The sequence below is a fragment of the Leptonychotes weddellii genome, chromosome 2 (assembly GCF_054177405.1).
Source record: "Leptonychotes weddellii isolate Sample4059 chromosome 2, ASM5417740v2, whole genome shotgun sequence".
Classification (NCBI taxonomy): domain Eukaryota; kingdom Metazoa; phylum Chordata; class Mammalia; order Carnivora; family Phocidae; genus Leptonychotes; species Leptonychotes weddellii.
Window position 1 is genome coordinate 60296581 of NC_138370.1, and position 15611 is coordinate 60312191.

General features: G+C 35.3%; 1 pseudogene; it reads right to left on the reverse strand.

The window, feature by feature from the left end:
- Window positions 1-1171: 1171 nt before the first annotated feature.
- Window positions 1172-1329, reverse strand: LOC115940456 (U2 spliceosomal RNA; annotated as a pseudogene).
- Between the last annotated feature and the right edge of the window lie 14282 nt (window positions 1330-15611).

Sequence of the window (15611 nt, forward strand, 5' to 3'; positions counted from 1 at the left end):
GACTAATGCCCTTATAAAAAAAGACTCCAGAGAGCGCTCTTGCCCCTGGCACCATGTGAGGGTACCGGGAGAGCTATGCAGGCGCAACCTGAAATAAGGCCCTCCCCCGCCATCTGGGACCCTGATCTCAGACTTCCAGCCTCCAGAACTGTAAGAAATACATTTCTGTCATTTAAAGCATTCTGTTTGTAGCTTGCCTTCATTATTTTGTTATAGCCATGTGTTGTTTCATTATAGCAGTCCAAAGAGACTGACAGTTGTTTATCCGCTTTGTTCATTAATGTGTCCCAATCGCTAAAACAGTGATTTGCTCACACTCAGCACCCAATAAATAGTTGACTTTTTGAAGAGAAATAACATGATTAGGTAATGATGATAAAGATGATGATGATGGTGGTGGTGGTGATGATAATGATGATAAAGTGATTATTCTGTTTTCTTTCTACCCTGGGCTAAGTCATTTACTTTCATAATTGACCCAAACCTCCCCCTAAATACTATGGCACATAGATATTATAATTCTTATGTTATCAATGAAAAAAAAAAAACTGTCTGGAGAAGTTAAGGAATTTGTCTCAAATTAAACACCTAATAAACTAGAGGAACTAGGAGTGGCATCTAGATCTGTCAGACTTCAAGGTCTAGGCCCTTATCTTATATCATGCTATAATTTCTCAAATAATAATTTGGGAAAGTAAATTTCATACTTGCTTTGACTGCTGACAAATAATGGAAATAAATTTATTTTATATGAACAATATATTGCATATACTATAATACAGCATATCATATGGTCTTTCACCAATCCATTTGATTTTTGGACACTTATTCTGGCCCTTGAATTCATGAATCATTCATCCTGCTTCTACTCACTTTATAAAAACTCTGTGAATTAATAGTTACGAATATCCTGTGAAAGTCTATCAGCAGAAATGAACTATTTGGACATGAAACATGTAGAGTAAAAACTTTTATTAACTCAGCTTGCTTGATAACACAAAATCACAAGTAAAAAAGTTATGGGAGACGAGGGAGCAATATTGCCAAAGGAAGGCACATAAAAGTCTAAAGATTTCAAGTGGCTAAGTTAAAAATGAGACAAACAAGAAATGTAATAGTTATTATCAACAAAGAATATATGCTATGAAGAGGAGAGATGGAGATAAAAAATAAAATGTGCATAAAATTAAGTAGATAGAAAATATTCCCATTGTGAAGTATAGCATTCCTACTAGTTAAGTTCATGAGCTCTCTTAAGTTTGCTCATTTTTAAATTGCTGATAAAAACAGATATGACACTTGATCTTAGCCAAAAGGCTGAGAAGTGATAAAAATAGTATCTACCTCAAAGAGTTGTTCAGAGAATAAAATGAGCTTATATATTTAAAATGATTAGAAACAGAGTCTAGCAAGCATAAATGTTTTCTATAACCATTTTATGATTCTGATGGGCAGAAATATATCTCTCTTTACTTTCCGATTATGGAAATCAATTGCTCATGAATGATTTGACTTCGTATCTACTTAGAAGTGGGCAGATTTGAATTCCAGTGAATTCAAGATTTTAATCTGTCCTTTTTCTTCACTTTTCCCTCTGTAGCATCTAAGACTAGACGGAAACATGTAACATCATGATAGAGGAAGGAATAGTCTGTTACCTGTATACTGTCCTCCTGGTCTTAGCCGTCCTTTGTACTTAATCCCTCTTAGCCTCTGGGCATGCATTAACCTCCATGCAAATGTCTAACAGTAGTTACCTTTTCCCACATTTCATCCCCTTCCTGAAGACCTCAGATTCTCTCTAGTTACCAACTCTCTCAGCATACTTATGTTCATCATGGAAGCTCCAGAAATAATTTAGTGTACTGCATGCCAGGAGCAGGAAATGGGGAACGTGAAACATTAATCTGGGCAATTTCTCTGCTTGATCACACCATGTCATTATTTCCACTCTAATGTGGCCATCCCATGTGGTCATGGAGCACACTATGTGGTCACCTCCTATCAAAAACTCCAAATGATAAGCAGTGCACAAGTTTCATCTATCTTCATGTTTCCCCTCACCGCATGGTTTCTACCACCTCACTCTGCCACTCTTGGCCAAAGCCCATGTAGTGATGCTTTTGCTGGGTGAACTGTGGGGGTCACTGAGCTCTGAGGCCTCGACCCATTCAATCTGAAAGATGTTGCCAGAGGCTCTTGGTCCCCTCACAGGAAAGAATTCAAGGATAGACCTGACACAGCAGGTGAGCAACACAAGGAGAGTTTCTTAAAGGGAAAGTACACTCTCCAGATGTGAGAGTGGGTGAGCTTGAGAGAGAGCTGCATGCTCTGGGGGTTGGGTTTCTGTATTTTATTGACAATTGTTAACTAGGGGGTGGAATATTATTTACTTGGGAAGGAGATTTCTTGGAAGCAAGATTTCACACCTTTTCCACCTTGTTTGGTCAGGGGCTTCCTGTCATGTTACCCGCCACCTTGGGCCGGCCTGGTGTGACAGGGTTCCTTGTGGAGTGCTTCCAGGACAGGCCTCTGACTTTCCCAATAGCTGACCATGGCTTCCTCATTGCTGGATTCCAGGTATCCCCTTAGAACCTAACTCACTGTCTCTACTAGTGCTGTGTAATCTTATCTCAGGAAGCCTGGCAGCACTTTAAACTGGGCTTCATTCCATTCAGATCTCCCAGAGAGTGTTTTTCTCTCTCTTATGTGGAGATAACTTCCTTAGATGGCATCTTGTATTCATCTTCTATGTCCTATGGTTAATAATTAAAATTAATAATAAACCTTCTCAAGGCTCTGAATCAGATTGAGATTTTTGAAATTTTGTAAGAAAAATTTGAATGGACAAGTCTCTTTTATGGTTAAGTCATGAATGGAACATTGACTCCTCTGTTGAGCCTTTCTAGTAGAAAGTATTAGGTGACAGAAATTATCAGAAATCAAAATACATAGTATATTAATTCAAAAACAATTTAACTCTTTGCAAGAGTAAGAAAAGGGAAGGAAACTTACATTTACTAAGCATCTGTTACTATTTCTCAGGGTGCTAAAATTTTAATGGAATATTTAACATATATCAAATGAGTCATAAAGTGAACATGAAACTATTTTTATGCTCACTACATTGTATTATATTTAAATTACAGTCATTTATATTTATATAACAGTTCTAGGTATGATGGGATTCTGGTTCTGGTTCCAAGGTTCTCCTCTCCTTCACATCTTGTGATTCATTAACAGTCACAAGTCAGTCTCTATTCCCAACAATATTCTCTCACTGACTATTTGTCTCCATATGACTTTTGTTTTGGATTACCATCTATGCCAAACTAGCAAGAAAGGAAATTCATTTGTTCCTTTTTTCCCCAATGATTTTAATAAACATCCCTTTTAAAACTTTAATTTCCCCCATCTTCCTATATATTGAACTTTTTCATACTATATAAGTTAAACAATCTTGTCTTTATCTGTACCCTTTAAATAATACATTACATAGATCCACACTATCTTTACATAGTGATAACTCTAGTCATCAGAAAAAACAAACATTTCTTAAAAAAAACACAGTAATGTTTGTCAAAATCATTTAACTTTTCCTGTTTTTAATTTTTTTTTCTTACTTCCCAGGATCTATGGGTGTGCTGTGGAACCCCAAACTTTCAACGAAGAACATAACAACCTACTTTTTAAAATGCTTAAGACCTATGTAGAATTCCAATTATTTACTATAAAAATATACCGGTTAGAAGCCCTTGTCCTGTTAGGTCAGAAGTATTTCTCGTTTAACACAGTCAAATGTTTTCAGAAATTCTGCAGGATCATATCAGCTCTTAAAGTCACCCAAGCCATATGCAAATCCATACCTTGATTTGCCTTTAAGGCTCTGAATCTTATAATTGCTCAACTTTATTGAACACACTTCCAAACATATTGTGATGGTTAATTTTATGAGTCAATTTGACTGGGCCACAAGATACCCAGGTATTGGGTTAAACATTATTCTAGGTGTGTTGTGAGGGTCTTTCTGGAGGAGATTAACGTTTGAATCAATCCATGGAGCAAAACAAATTGTGTTCTTTAATGTGGATGAGCCTCATCCAATCCACTGAGGGTCTGAATAGAACTAAAAGGCAAACCTCAGTTTCCTTAGGGGAATTGGCTTTCTCTATCTGTTATTAAGCTGAGACATCTGTTTTTTCCTCTGGATTTGGAATGGAACTAACTGTACCATCAGCTCCTGAGACTCCAGCTTGGCCACTGCGGATCTTGGGATTTCCAGCCTCCATAACTGCATCCGACACCTATTAAACCACAGGTTTCAGGATTCTTTTTTTTTTTTTTTTAACAAGAGTGTTGTGGAACACCTTTGGAATCTGTGCTACTGTGTGAATGTACATTACATGCAGTGCTTTAAAGATATATACACTTTTATCATGCTAAGGCTTTACAGATAAAGCAGGAGGACTAGATTAAAATATGCAGGGTGATAGGTGTGATGACTATAATAAAATCTTTAGTAAGTGTAGAGTTGCTTTTGGGCAACAGGCTTGAGCAATGGAATGTAGAAAGGGCCCCAGTGAGCACCTAGCTGAATATAGACGGGCCCCTCAGACACTCCACCTCAAAATCACCATAGTTCCTAACTGACCAAAGGGCTATTTACAACCAGGCACAGTTATCAAAAAAGGGGAAATTCCATACATCCCCATACTTACTCACCTTTCCTCTTTAAAAACAACCCCCACCCACTGCCTCAGTCTCTCCTTTGCTGTCCCCCTTGCCCCTCCCTTTTGGGGTATTCCATAAACTTCTATGTCTTTTGTTCTGCGTTGGGTGAATCCTTTCACTGCCCCCACCACCAGCTTCCACCCAATCATGTCCTCACATCTGAGGGCCCCCATCCGATCCAGAGAGACACAACGGTAAGGATTATCTAAAGCTAATTGGGAAGAAAAAACAGATATGCTTAGAGCAGAAAAACTTGCTCCATGAAAGAACTTTGTACTGCCAAAGGGGCATCTAGGAACACTTGTTGCCCATGTGTGAAGGAGAAAGATCATAAAGACAAGAAGAGAAGGGATTCGTTCCTTTACATTTTGTAAAAGCTTATCTGCTTCACACATATTTCCTAGGCCCACCCAGTGAGAACTGTCTTCCATAATCTGATTATTTCACTCCATTATATTAAAATTTTCAGTGGTCCATATTATTCAATGATAACATGTCCCTTCACAATGTGATGGAAGCCCATTGAAAATACAGGTAATCACTTCTAGAAAAACATGAAAATTCAAGGACACTTAACTATGTAGCCAAATCCATTCACTAGTTGAAAGTAAATGTTGTTATCATTGTAAATAAAGAAAGAAATCCAGAATTTGAGAATCAGATTAAGACACAAGTGAAGCCAAAGATGAGTAGAAACTTTTTTTAAGATCTTATTTATTTGAGAGAGAGAGAGTGTGTGCACGAGTGGGGGAAGGGCAGAGGGAGAGGGAGAGGCAGACTCTCCACTGAGCAGGGAGTCTGATGCGGGGCTTGATCCCAAGACCCTGAGATCATGACCTGAGCCAAAGGCAGCCACTTAACTGACTGAGCCACCAAGGTGCCCCATAGATGAGTAGAAACTTTACTTAAATAGATGATGGCCTTTCCTGAGATGAGTTAAGTGTGGTAAATATGCAACCCTGGGTTATTTGTTGTAATTCAGATGGTGGTAACACACAACCCTCCCCTCAGGCTATTCCCAAAACTCCCTCTGATTCTTACCTCCACTCTGGCACATGCCTTCCTTCATCCATTACCCTTAAACCCAGACTTCAGTTCTAGATGGGCTAAGGTTAAAGTATGAACTGTGGCTCAGGATTGGTCAGCATTTATCTTTTGCAGATTTCTTGATAATAAAAATAGGTGCAAACTTAAGAGTCTGAACTTCAGAGGACATAAAAGTCACTATGTTAAAACAGCTTATCAGAACCACTTCCTCACAACTATGTTTTAACATGTCTTGTACTTCCTCCTGGCCAAATATCTGCTGTCCTACTCAGAACATCACAATAGTTCCTTCCTGAAGCCTTCCTTGCCTTTCCAATCTGAGTTAACTGCTTCTCCTTTGGGTTCTCATCACATAGTACAATGCATGCTCTTATAACACAACACAAAACATAAATACTTTCATCCTCTCCACTAGGACACTGGGCCCTCCTTTCAGTCACAGAGCAAACTTTATTAAACTGCATATCTCATACCTAGCACAGTGCCAGCCAAATAGTGGCACTCAAGGAAAATGCACCATAAAATTATTAAATAATAGATCTACAATAGAAATAGCTCTTAATTCACCAGGATTAAACAACTGGATTAGAAATAATTTCTTTGACAGTGACTTCAGAAATACTTACTTCCTCGCCTTTGGTAAAACTGATAGGCAAAAAAGTTAATATTCAGATTTATGACATAGCTATAATTTAGTCTGAAATATACCAACATGGGTGAAAATGTGTAAAACTGATGTCCCCTTTATGAAAATATGAATTAGGATTGTGTCAAGTAAGAAAAACAAACAATTCAAATTCTTGTGATTCAGAGTACTTAAGACTTTATTTGAATGAATTCTCTTTAATTAGTTTCAAGTTATATTAAAGAAGAACAGGGGTGCCTGGGTGGCTCAGTCGTTAAGTGTCTGCCTTCGGCTCAGGTCATGATCCCAGGGTCCTGGGATCGAGCCCCGCATCGGGCTCCCTGCTCTGCAGGAAGCTTGTTTCTCCCTCTCCCACTCCCCTTGCTTGTGTTCCCTCTCTTGCTGTGTCTCTCTCTGTCAAATAAATATATAAAATCTTTATAAAAATTAAAAAAAAATAAAGAAGAACAGATGGATGAATTGTTATTTAAAACTAAAAATTCAAAACAGAGCTTCCTGAGCTAAAATTACTATGTCATTCTATATACCTTATAGAAAATTGAAAGTTCATGAATAATCTCATCACAATCCAAAGTGTTAATTAGCTAATGCTTTAGCGGGTTCTTCCTCCAAAAACCTGTGGAGGTTTCTTCTAATAGCATTTCTTCACTCATTCCTTGCAAAAATAGCAAGAGACAAACTATTTGTAACCCATAGACCCTATATCTGTGGCCAAATCCTACTCACAAAAAATACTTTAATATTAATTAACTAACTAATTAATTAATAATTATTTTAGTTAATATTAATAAAAACAAAACCTTACATTTTATGGAAACTTACTGGGAAAATGATACTTATGCATAAACTTATTTCTAACCTGAGTCTCACAAGATACCTAATAGGGAGGGCTAGTATTGTTAACCCAAAAGCCTGTTTCTCAAGATGGGAAAATTATTTCCATTTGAAAAGCCGACATAAAAATAGATGGAACTGTTCGTGAAACACAGCTTTTCTCTGCACAACTCTGAGTAGAAAATGGAAGTTAGCAAATGATAGAAAACACTTCTTTTATTTATATTCCAAACTCAGAGATGCATCCTGAGGAAAGACTAAGCTAAATGTTATACTACCTAAAAACCACACAAGAATAACACCTTAAAGGTAGTGTAAGAAATGTGTTTGTTGAACTATGGCTCCAATGTGGGGTTTTCACCAGCAATTATCCTTAATCCTAGCACCTCAAACATTGTTCCTTTTTTCTTTCTAATATTTTAATCAGGGGTCTCATTTGAGTTGGAATTTAAAAAGGTTCAGAACTATTCCTGCTTTATGCAAAACTTTGTGTTTTTGTTATGATTGTAACAAGTAATGTTTTTATAATCCTCTGTTTCAGGGCAGAACTGCGAAAAGTAGCTTTTGATGTTTGGTATTATTATTTGCTTTCTTTTTTTGGCAGTTAATCTTGGCATCCTGGAGTGTTTTTTCAAACACTGGAGTAATAGCGTAGCTTCCCGAAGTTTGGCTACTGGTTTAGAACAAAGAAGTTGGCTATTATCTGAGTGATTCCCTATTCAGTAATTTCTTCATTTTAACATTGGATAGATTTTCATTCTTAATTAACTCTAAATATGAAAATGTTTCATTAATATGTGATATTAACATAGGAAAAAGGCAGACATGAATTGTGTCAAGTGAGTTTAGCAGCAAATGTAGACTTGGCCCAAACAATAATTCCTAAATTAAAAGATTTACTGACTCCAATGCACATATAATTTGAAAAGGAAATAAAAACTTGTTATCCTTAAGCCAAAATATCACCTATGACACTGCATTGCTTTAGGAATCTAGTTTAAGTTTCTCTGCATATTATATGATTATTTTTTCAGTTATTTTGTTTGTTTTACTCATCATTTACTATAATTTCAATGTCCTATTTATTTAACAAGACACTTATGAATAACTATGTCTGTTCAGTGAGTTTTGGGGTAATTTCACTGAAAAATTAAGAATGGATTGTATCTTGCAAAGATATAGGGTCGATTGTGTATGCACATATTTTATGGAAATGTTACTTTGCAATTTAGGTTAATTTCTTATTTAATCCAAACCTTAATTTTAGGTGTCTCCAAACTAATGCATGGTAAAAATTTAAAAATTGTAGTGAAATATAAATGAATTTATCTTTTTTTTTTTTTAAAGATTTTATTTATTTATTTGACAGAGACACAGCGAGAGAGGGAACACAAGTAGGGGGAGTGGGAGAGGGAGAGCAGGCTCCCCACTGAGCAGGGAGCCCGATGCGGGGCTCGATCCCAGGACCCTCGGATCATGACCTGAGCTGAAGGCAGCTGCTTAACGACTGAGCCACCCAGGCGCCCCTATAAATGAATTTATCTTAAAAGTAATAATTGCAAATAAACTAAGCACACTAGGTCTCCAAACTCATTTATACATTCATACAAACTTACCAGTTAGGGGCCCCATTTGACAAAAGAAGAAACTGAGGCCTGAAGAAGTTAAACAGATTGCACAAAGTTAGTAAATTCCTGGGCTCACATCTGAACCCAGTTATGACTGAAACAAAAAACCTTGTTTAGGACCACTTGCTAGATGACTGATAAATTGGAATGGACCTATTATATGTATGGGCTGTTCAGAAATGTAAATGTCAGAATCCTGAATATGACTATGTCACAAATTTTCTATATCACTTTGGATAAACTGAACACTGAGACTCAATGTCCTCATCCATAAAATGAAAGTATTTAGCCAAATTCAATTAAAGCAGCATTTTCGAGGACGTAAATGCAGCGCCAGATTAATCATGCCCATTTTTATGATAGTAAGCATTAAAAGCGGTAGTTGGCAATAAAAGTGGTTTACACAGGTGAACATGTCGACATTTCAGTGTTTCAAAACTCTGCTAATACTTTCCCGTCAATACCACTGCCACTTATGAATTAGTGCAACATGCAATTATGGGACCACAAAAACCCCCAGAACACTGAGCCCGGGAAACTCCTGTAAGATAGAACAAGAACATCCTTGAATACTAGCAAAGGAATAACAAACCTGATGTGCTTCGTCAGTTTACGAGAAAATACTTTTGAAATAGCCTAGATTGTCTTCATAAACTTGGTTAGTTTTGATTTTAGCTGTTTTTCTAATTACACTGGAACAATAGCAGTTTTGTTTTTTGGTTTTTTTTTAAGATTTGTATTTATTTATTTGAGACAGAGAGAGAGAGAGAACAACTGGGCATGAAGGGCAGAAGAAGCCTAACATGGGGCTCGATCCCAGGACCCTGGGATCATGACCTGAGCTGAAGACAGATGCTTAACAGACTGAGCCACCCAGGTGCCCCAGGATAATAGCACTTATATCTAGATCCTAAGTAGAAGAAAAATAGCTTATCACCAGTGTGACTAGATCTACACCAATCTTGCCTCTTACTGGAAGGGTGGTGATGTATGCTCTCCACCATTATTGCTCAGATTTGCAACCACCCTCTGGTGTATTTTTGTTGGCTATACCTCAGAGTGGATGCTGGGATGTAGGCTAGTTACTACTTTTCCTAGATACTTCCAACAATTTCTAATATGAATGTACGAAATTAACTCTTCTCAGCAGTAAGTAGGAGAAATCTCTCATTGCTTCACTTGAAATCCTTGAAAACATTTGGTATTTAAAACTTTTTTTTTTCCTCTTTAGTCATTTTGGGGCTTGGGGTAGATCAGTATAATGTTGATTTATATTTTCTTGTTGATTAAAAAGATGCTTCTAATATTTTTTGGTTATTTGTTATCCTCTTTATGAAGTCTCTTCAAGAGCACAAACAGTGGGAGGGGCAGAGGGAGAGAGAGAAAAAAAAAATCTCAAGCAGACTCCACGCTGAGCGCAGGGCCAGACTTGGGGCTCAATCCCATGACCCTGAAATCAGGACCAGAGCCAAAACCAAGACTTGGTTGCTTAATTGACTGTGCCACCAAGTGCCCCTAGCCCATTTTTTCCATTGTATTACTTAATTACCATTGGTCTGTAAATATCATTTATAAATTTTGGATGTGAAATTTAAGTCAAATGCATGTTGAGCAAATATGCTCTCAAAATCTGTCAAGCTGCCTTTTTTCTCTCCTACTAATGTCTTGGATAACCATAAGGTATTAGTTCTAATATAGTCAAATTTATCAATTATTTGCTCTATGATTAGTGCTATTTGTGTCTTATTGAAGAAATACTTGTCTTCACAGATATGACAATGTTGTTGTCCTTTATTTTTTTCCCTTATAGCTTGTTTGTAATTCACATCTCAGTCTGCGTTCCATATGAAATTGATTTTTGTAGATGGAATGCATGAAAGAATCTTTTTTATCTCTATCATTGTACTAAAACCACTGTCATAATTATTACATCTTTATAGTATGTCTTAATTCTATCAATATAAATCCTCCTTTGTTTGTTTCATCAAATTGCCGTGGTTCTTCTTAGGCCTTTGCATTTCTCATGGGTTTTTAAATCATTTTATCAATTTAGAAACAAATCAAAACAAAACAAAATATGAAACCCGGCGATGTATTGAATTGAATCTATTTTTCAATTGGGAAAGAAAATGCTATCTGTATAACAAAACTTTTGATCCATCAACACACTATATCCCTCCATCTATTTAGAGCTTTAATTTTCATCAATAATATTTTGCAGTTTTCAACGTAGATTTTAGCTACTTTAATTTTATGGATGGCTTGGTAACTGGTATTTTTTTTAGTTCTTTTTTTGAGATTTGGAAATATTTGGATGATTTTTATATATTGACCTTTGTATTGAGCGATCTTGCTAAACTGACTAATTCTAATAGTTTGTAGATTTTCTGTATAATAAATCATATTGTCTTCAAATAAGAACTTTTATTTCTTCCTTTTCATTTATGCCTTTTATTCCATTATGTTACCTTTTTGCACTGACACATTAAATAATGATGATTATAGAAGACAGCCTTACTTTTTTCCCAATTTCAGGACAAAGCTCTTGATATTTTATCATCAAGTATGATCTTTACTATGAGTTTGCTTGTAGATAGTCTTTTATTTTTTGCTTGTAGATATTCCTTATCAGATTAAGAAATTCCACTTCTATTCCTAATTAGTTGAGAGTTTATCATAAATGTGTACTAAACTAAATGCATTTTACCATCTGTTGAGATGATACTGTAACTTTCTCTTTTTTTCTGTTAATGTGGTGAATTATACTTATAAATTTTTAAATATTAGAGCTAACTTGTATATCTGGATAAACTTCATTAATGATGATATATTATCCTTTTTATACATGGCCAAATTTTCTTTGCTCATACTAAATTTAAAATTTTTCATCTTTGTTTATGGAAAAAATTTAACTGTAACTTTCCTTTCTTGTAAAAATTTTGTCAACTTTGTACGTCAAAGTTATATAACTGGCCTCCTAAAAAGTTTCAGTGTACATTCCCTTTTGTTCTATTCTCTAAAGATGTAGTGCAAAATGGGGCTATTTCTTTCTTACATATTAAGTGAAATTCATCATTTAAGCCAGCGGAATCTGGTAGTTTCTTAATAGGAAGGTTTTCCATTAACACTTTTACAGTTTTTTGTGTTTTTTTTTAAGATTTTGTTTCTTTATTTGACAGAGATAGCGAGAGTGCTTGCACAAGCAGGCAGAGCAGCAGGCAGAAACAGGCTTCCAGCTGAGCAGAGAGCCAGGACCCTGGGATTGTGACCTGAGCCAAAGGCAGATGCTTAACAGACTGAGTCACCCACACGCCCCAACACCTTTACACCTTTCCAGTTTTGATAGATGTCAAAGATACTGAACTAATTAAATTTTCAATTTCTTTTTTTGTTGGTTTTGCTGCATTATATTTTTTAACAAATATACTTATTTTATCCAAATTGCCAGATTGATTGGCTATAATTTACTTCTAATAAATCACTCGGGAAACTATTTCTTGGAAAGTAGTCAAATTCTTTTTATTCTTTCTATTCAAATTAGAAATTAAAATAACTGCACCAGAAAAATGAAATTGGAACAAGATGGCAGGAGGAAAGGGGCTCATCTTCATGCAAAGAAAGCAAACGAACTTTCAACATTATTTTGGTCTGCCAGAGCAGATCCTGTGTGTGTGTGTGTGTGCATGCACGTGCGTGTGTGCATGCGTGTGTGTGTGTGTTTTCTTAAAAATATGTAAAGAGTAGGTCTGAGACCCAAACTTCATATGATCAAATATGGGAGGTTAAACACATGTGTTTCTCTCTTTTTTTTCACATGTGGTTCTCTTTACTGATTATTCAGGTCCTCCAAATTGTGAATGAACACGCACAAAACATCAAAAACAGATAGGATAGTTGAGGAAATGACATAAGAAAAGTTACTTTTAGAAAAAGGAGTTTGGATAGACGTGTGGTAACATATTTAGGAAACTGGAGGAAGCTGCATCTTAACTTGTTTTGATCTGTTTCCATCTATCACAATTTTCATTCCTGATGCACCAAATATCCTCTTTCTTTGTCTAGTGGGATCCTCTTCCAGTTGGCTCCTGCTTACTTTAGATATGACCATACTAGCTCTGAAAGCTTCTTTGTTCTCTGGTATGTGAAGCTGGTTCAGATCTATCTTACATATTTTCTGCTCCCAATCTGAAAAAAAAAAAAAATTTTTTTTCCCAAGAAGTCTTAGTTCCTACGAGTGGAAAAGAACTATTTAGAGATCATAATCTGGGCACTCAGTGTGATCATGTCTAATGAGCTGTTCACTTTACCCCAAAGTAACCCTATGAGTACTGTTGGCTTGGTATGACCCATTTCAGGTTCATTCTCCTCAAAGTAGTCTTGCTATTTGACTCTTCAATCATTCTTGTGTGTTCTATGCATTTCTCTTGGTTGAGTAAATGCTTTCAAGAATACACATCCGTGCCCCCCAGAGTTTAGAGATCTGACAACTGAATGATCTCATTGTCACGTTGTTTAGAAACTCTAAGGATTCGATGTCCTGAAGTGTGACACATGAGAGGTTATGAACAGAATTTAGGAAGGAATTTAATGTGATGTTGTCACAGTCTAACATTCTTGGATGAGGGCAGTGTAAGGGGAGATTATTTTTAGTTGTCATGATGTTACTGTTGATGACAGGACAAGAGAGTCTGTGGTTATTTGCATTCTCACTACAATAAATACTACTTCCTGATAAAGGTTTGTGTTCTTTTTTGTTTTTGTTTTGTTGTGTTTTTTTTTGTGTGTGTGTGAACTGTGTGAAGTCTAATTGTCAGCCAACAAGTGTACAATGGCTTGTAACTATATTCCTACAAATATGATAAAAACAGAGATTTGGAAGAAATTACATATGTAGTTACTTCTTCAAGAAAGTCTTTCTAATAATTTCAAGAGACAAAAATGATTATCAGTGCTAAAAGAAGATAAAAAAAGAACACAAAACAAAAAGCTGTGAAATAATGTAACATAAATCATTCATACATGTTTCAGAGGAGAGATAAATTTGGATTGGAAATATATCCATTCATATATTAATTCATGTATTTACTCATACATCTTCTTCCAAAGATGTTGATTTATAGAAACACATATAGTATAAATATACAATGAATTACAATGCCCACAAATATCAAATTAATAAAGAAACTGTGTGAAGAGAAATTTGACAAGTATTAATCCTTTTTGAAATATGCACAACTAATGAATTAAGACTTTCACTTCCATTAATTTACATGAAGAATGTGAACCTAAAGATTTAACAATGAAGATATTTAACACAATGCTATTTGTCATGGTAGTAATGTGTCTACTGCTGAACACAGCATAACTATTCAGCCATATGAAAATAATTTAATTAAATGATGATACCTTCATTATAAAACCACTAAGTATCATGTTTTCAAATAATGTTTAATGACATGAAAATACATAATATTAATTTTTAAAATGTAATATAAAATTATATTTTGGCACATTTCAAGCCTGTTAAAATAATCAAAACCATAAAATTCACAGAAAATGTAATGTGACTAGATCCAAATATTTGAAGTGGTTATTTTGGATTGTTATTGGTTATTTACAGATAATTTAAATTTGTTTTATATTATTTTTTCTTTTTTTCAGTGATTTCTATAGGGGTTTCCTTTTGTAGGATTACTTTCTGTGAGATAAAATTTTATTGCACCCTTAGAATATAATACATGCAATAATTAAGATATAAATATATACAATAGGAAGAAGGAGAAATAGGGTGGCAAAATTAATTAGTTAATTAATCCATGTATCAACTTACAGTAGTAATTAGCATGTTTTCAAGGATTTTAAAGCTGCTAAAATGGACCACAGATTTGGGCTCAGAGTTCCTAAGAACCAGGTAAACATAGACACAAAAAATTTATTATATGATTGGCAGTATAAATAAGCCAAAAGTAAACCAGGTACTCTGAGGAAATGTAATTATCCCTTGTTATGGGGCTTAAGAGAACTTCTGTTGCACTCTTTAAGAGGATACTGAGTTATATTGTCAAACAGAATAAATAGGGCATCTTTGTTGAATGGCCAGGATTTCAACTAAATCTTCTGGTTTGAATATTTGAATAAGTAGAGAAGACACTGGATAGATACATTCCAGACAGAGAAAACAAAAGGAACAAAGCTATAAAGTGATGAATGAGCACAACATGTTTCAGGTCATTTAAGATGGCAAGAGTAGAGGGTCTCTATTGGAGAGATGTTGATAAAGTAAGACATGCAAATGTCAAACATAAGGCTCCTGGGGATAGAGATGAAGTTGGAGATAGAGAGGGGAGAGGGAGAGAGAGAGGGAAAAAAAATGCATTAAGTTCCATTGGAGAGATAAAGTATGTATCGATATCTTTAAAAAAAAGTATTGGTCACATTTAGAAGGAGAAAAATGCTCAAATAAAATTTAATTTTATATATTTAGAAAGGAAACTTTATAACATTATAAAACAACTACTATTTATTGACTTTTTAGGGAGTGTTGAAAGTTTTGATTAACCTATCTTTAATCTTCACAAAATTTTCAAGATGAGAGTATTACTCCCATTTTAAAGATAAGGGCATTAAAAGGTTGAGTCAGTTGCCAAGATTCTACAACAGGTAAATGGTAAAGATAAGGTTTGATAGCTGTTCTGTCTAGTTCCAATACTTGTATTCATTTCCAA